Source organism: Plutella xylostella, chromosome 14 (assembly GCF_932276165.1).
Source record: "Plutella xylostella chromosome 14, ilPluXylo3.1, whole genome shotgun sequence".
Taxonomy (NCBI): domain Eukaryota; kingdom Metazoa; phylum Arthropoda; class Insecta; order Lepidoptera; family Plutellidae; genus Plutella; species Plutella xylostella.
The window spans coordinates 9,609,550-9,615,674 of record NC_063994.1 but is presented as its reverse complement, the minus strand read 5'-3'; positions in this window follow the sequence as shown (position 1 = coordinate 9,615,674).

The window sequence follows — 6,125 nt, the reverse complement described above, 5'->3', positions numbered from 1 at the left end:
GCTCCTTTAAGCAGTCTAATCATTCAATCAGGACGGTGGCAGACGAGTCTAGCTCCGTGCAGCGAGCACTGGATTCGATACTATTTTCGAATCTACACGAAAGGTCACTTTTACCAAACGCTAAACGTATTTAAATCAAATTTTAAGTACATTTTGTACTAACTGACAGATGTATGACAGGCTACTAAATACGTTTAGCGTTTGGTGAAATTCCACCTAACATATGGAAAAAACAAATGTCACTTTTTGAACTAACTTTGCCTTACATTTTGACAGTGACAGTTGACGATACGCAACGTTAACGGAGGTTCGAAACTTGTGCTTTCGACTCTGGTAGTGTTTGTCAGTTTTGTCTCCGACTCGCGTTGAATAACATTTTGACTAAACTTCGGGAGCATTTGCTATGATTATCGACAAAATAATTACCATACTGGCTGAAATTCTGAAAAATACTCTAGCTCAAGTGATGTTTATTTATAATTCAGAAATGGTTTTACATTTAGCCAGCTTTTATTTAAGTAGCGTAGGAGTGACATCATCATAAAACTAGAATAAATTTGAATTGCAACCTCCCAATTAGAACCTTCATGCACAAGAAAAAGAAAATGAATGCTTACAACCAATGTTTATATTGTTTATCCTTACTGATTATATTCGTATTAAGCCTTTGTTCCATGTTTGAATATTCAGCAAACTATAATTAATAGTGATGTGATAATAATTAGCTTTTATGATGACCATAACAAAAACAATTAGATTCTCATCATCATTAGGTGGCCATTGAGTTGATAGAAAACAATAATAATGTTTTTATTAGATATTACTAATATTTACGGTACGTGAGTTCTAGTGATAAAAGCTTCATACTATAAGTAGTATTTTTTCTAACACACTGTATATTTGTATAAAGCAAATGTACAAATGGGCAAGAATCGAATCGATAGGATTCATAGGGTACATACCTGGTGTGTGTTTGTGTACTGGTCATGTTTGTACTAAAGTTAAAACATTCCACTTTACTTTAGAATTAAAACATAAAATTTGGAAACTTGGCCTATGACCTTATCCTTTTTTTTCTGAGAAACTTTTCTGGTTAGACTAGTTGATGATTTGAGACGTAGTCATTTTAACACCCTGTATGGGTAAGAACTGAAAACTCATCATCGCCAGACCGTGGTGCGTTTGTATAAAAACTTTGTACGCCCGAGCGGTCTGTTTTATCGATTTCGTTATTGGAGTTGAAAGAGTTCGGGTCGAGGATTAATTGTATTGATGTTTTCCGGAGGGTTACTCTATACTGACGAAAAACGAACGAACGAGAGCTGTCGTGCAATCGGCACGTTTAATACAACGAGATACAGTCGTGGCTCGCACAGCAGCGCTTCGAAACTTGGTTTTTCGTCATATAGAGTGACCCTCCCGATGCCGCCGCAGCGTGGCTTTTGTAAATACGCATCCCTTCGTGTATATTGAATCTTCGAAGCCGATCATTCGATGTTGTTTTGGGAATAATTGCCAATATCAGATGAGCTAAGAGAGTTGGGTATGATGTTATTCGGTTCGGTATCCTGTTGAGAGACATGTGTTCGAATGGGTTTTTCTTTTAATCATTCGGATAAAATGCGTGTATGTGAATTAACCCATCCAATTTTAATTACCGTTTCCGATAGAGTGGCTTATGATTGATATTTTAAATTAGCCGCAGCTTCATTTCAGTACTGATTATTGTGTTTTACTGCCTAATATAATGTGAGCAGATTTTGATTATAAAGAGATAATAGCTATGCAATGTTGGTGATTTGATCGTAACATAGAGAGACAAATAGGTAGCCATCCAAAATTTATGAAAGAGTATCTTGTCGGTGATAAACACGAACCACAGAACAATATCAGTCGTTCCTCAATCTTTGAGTACAGTGCCACAAACTTATCTGTTCCGGTGAGGGCTCGCGTAAATGTCTGATATTTCTCTACTCTGTAAGATTTTAAGTTTTCCCGTAACGGTAATTTACCCTTCCGGTTTTAATAAACTCATCTAATCTATATGTATATTATTAATGAGTAAATAATGAGATTTATGGATCAATTTAGTTCGCTCTCACCGGCTCAGATAAGTTTGTCGCACTGTAAGTCCATGTCAAATAGTAGCATAGCAGAAGTGTGAATATTCTATATACCTATAGGTATGTATGTATGTATTTGAACCCACGACTTCCGGAAACCCGCACTCATACGCGTTAACATCCAAATCCCTCAAACACAAGCAGTCGTATTGCGATATTATTTATTTATGCTTTTATGGTAATATCGGGCTACAGATAATCCGGTCTAATATTTCATAACGTCGGTTTCCCGGCCGGGGTAATCAGTCGAGACGAATTGCAATATTAATAATTTATGGAGAGAGCACTCTTTTACCCGGAACCCGGGTGGAACGCTTTTTTCCATCTTCAGAGTCACTTTAGATATTATACTGTGCAGATTCAGTATCTTTTATTGCCCTGTGGAAGTACTGGAGCGTAATAAAGGATTTGTTTTGGTTTATTTTGCGAAGTCGCTAAAAATAAAGGTGCGGTTTTACGTAGGTATATCTACAAGGTCTATCAGTAATGTTTGTGTATTTAGGTATGCAAACACGGACAAAAGTTGGAATCCAATAATCATCATCATCAGCTCGTAGTCGTATTTTGATAAATTTTTGATAAGCTCTCGGAAAATGACAGATTTACGAGTAAGTATGTAGATTCTATTAATATATTCTATCGCTATAACGTATAGTTACGTTAACTAAGCAAAGAACTATATCTCAAAAATATAAGGGCCAAGGAATAGAGGTCAAAAATAACATTTCCTTATTTAATTACTCGCTTGAACGATACAAGATAGGGTCATGTCAAGTATACGCTGAGCAATAATACGGAAACTTTGTAATGCTCTTAAAGAATTAAAGATCCAAAACATGTTCGTTTCCAGATTACATTATTCTGTCTAAACTTGTTCTGTTCTTAGGAAATCTTCTGTTGGAACTGAGAAAGCTATTTACGGAGTTTGTGCTATTCCCTCAAGCTCTTTTTGGGATAATATACAGGGTGTTGCGACCTTGGTAAACGATTTTTGGAAATTCGCGAAAAATAAATCAAATTTCCTTACCATGGTAAAAAGCACGAATTAAAAATAAAATATTTTAAATATGCCTACTACCTACTACTACTACTGTAAAGGCACCCATATGTAGATAAATATTATACATATAAGTAGGTAGATAACATTGTTGTTGGTGAAGGCATTTTGTAAGTGAAACTTTTTCATTGCTCCTGAGTGTACAATCTGGGGGCACAGCAGTGCCCCCACCAAGTCGAGCAAAAAAGCGGCACGGCCGTACCATCCTTTTCTCGAAGCAATTCAGGCCATTTTCGACCCCCTGTAACTTCGTTGTGGATAAAACTAGAAGACTGAATTTTCACTAACCATGCAGGCATTGTAAAGACACGGTATATTTCAAATTTCATTCAATTTGAAACAGTAGTTTAAGAATTATAACGGGTCAAAGTTTCTTAATTTTGTCACTGACTGACTCACTCACTCACTCACCGATCATAAAAATTCTAAAGCACTTCTAGCAGACCTAGAAGCTTCAAATTTGGAATATAAGTAGGGTTTGGCGTATGAATCAAGGGAAAACTAAATTATTTGGTTATCGCACTAAATAATTTAATTAACACGTGTTTCCATGCGATGGCCGAGTCAATATATTTATATAAAACATTTAAAAATTTTAAGATTGACATGCGTGCGTGGATAAGACTTGGTATTACATGGATCTCACAACTTTATACCTACCGTAGAACAACTGAGTTACGAGACTTGTTTTTTTTGACAAGTATTGTTTTTGATGGGATACAATACACTTTATTTGCACCAAAAACAAAAATGCCAAAAATAAAAACTTAAAAAATAAAACAGTACAAAGAGGCGGCCCTATTGCTTATAGCAATCTCTACCAGACAACCTTTGGATCAACAATATCTACAGTACAGTAAAATGTGCAGTCTCCCTCACGTTTTTTTTTTCACTGTACCTAAACGTAAGAATCTTTGTATGAATCGACGTGATTCCAAACTTAAACATCAGATCTTATTGTTATTAACATTAGAATATTTATCTTTTTTACTTAACCATAAATAGGTGGTTATCTTATCACTAACCCAATTACGGGAACAAAAAAAACATTAAACAAAATGGCCATTTAAATAAATCAAAAGTAATTGCAACAGATAAATCATTGGGCCAGGACAGTCTGAGCTATAAATTTCACCGGGGACCATATCAAAGCGGGATCTAGACTAAATGGACATTACGTAATGTGGTCTCATTGAACATTTGCATGGAGTAATTACATTCAATGTTGTGCCTAAAACAGGTACGGTCCCGTCATCATAACTTGTCATAATCAGCAACTGCTCATAGCTTAGGGTGCTTACATAGAGAATCGGGTTCCCTGTATCTACCTGTACCGTTAACCTGATTATGTGAAAGGGCTCACTCACGGAGCATTTACCGGATTTTTAAATGTCATGAGCGTTTTCGCATACTCAGGTTACCGGTACAGGTAGATACAGGGAACCCGATCCTCTATCTTCTTCTTCTTGTCGTGTAGAAGAAGAAGATTCTCTATGTAAGCACCCTTAGACTCTGATGTCACAAACACAGTTGTGTGACCATTGTGCAACGGTAAAACTGGATTCACTCCCATACCTTTATCAGAAACGATTTCTAGCAAATAAATTCTCAACATCGATAATTTAACAAAGGTTTCGTTTAGGAATAATTTTGTCACTAAAACTTTTTCAATGATCCTAACTGATATTATAAATGTGAAAGTAACTGTGTCTGTCTGTCTATCTGTCTGTCTGTCTGTCTGTTACTCTTTCACGCCAAAACTACTGAACGGATTTGAATGAAATTCGGTATACATATGGTCTGGACCCTGAGAAAGAACATAGGCTACTTTTTATCCCGGAATACCCACGGAAAAAACTTTTTAAGGCGAAGCGAAGCTCGCGGGAACAGCTAGTTATAAATATGTATGAAAGTAACTGTGTCTGTCTGTCTGTTACTCTTTCACGCCAAAACTACTGAACGGATTTGAATGAAATTTGGTATACATAGATGTCTAGACCCTGAGAAAGAACATAGGCCACTTTTTATCCCGGAATTCCCACGGGAAAACTTTTTAACAACTAGTTTTTAATGAATCAACAATACAGGTAGTTGTGGTGACAAGTTACAGTTACATAGGGCAGTACCTAGGCTATTGATCCGTGACGAATGCAGGTAGGTCCATTCCGCAGGAGGTATGTGGCAAATGCCTTAATTAATGCGCTGAGGAAGGGCGGAATACCAGACTGATGGCTTGCATGTTTATAGATTATAATTGTACAAACTGTTGCGTTGATATACAGGGTGAGTCTTTCAAAGGTGCATACCCGGAAGTATGTTACAGAGCTCTTCATTCTGAACAACTTTTGATGACCTTGGGATACAACGAAAAAAAAAGATGCTTCCCCATACAAAAAATGCTTGTTTACGTGTCATGTGTAATGTGTATGGGGAGTAGATTTTTTTTTTCGGAAATATTCCAAGGTTAACAAAAGTTGTTCAGAATGAAAATCTCTATGACATACCTACTTCCGGATGTGCACCTATGAAAGACTCACCCTGAATAGTCGTTCAGAATTACTTTTGTTCAATGTTTTTTTTGGAAGTACCTAAGCAATCCAGTGAACCCGGGCGTGGGACACCTCTGCCCGCTCTAGCGATGACTTTCGGCAATTAATTCTAGTCTAGGGCCTGGATACCGGTATTCGGTATATCCGAGTTAAATACCAAGAATAAACGAATTTTAGATAAAAAGTTATTTTTCGTAAATAAAACGGTATTACCGAAATACCGGGATACAGGTATTGAGCAATATCGGACTACCGGTATTGAGTAATACCTATACGGAAATGATACAGGTATTGAATAACTCTAATACCGTCAGGCCCTAGTACTAGCTGTATCATGGAAGGCCAAGGGCAGAGGGTTGTGTGTATTCTTCTCTTGATAAACACAGTCGGGACACA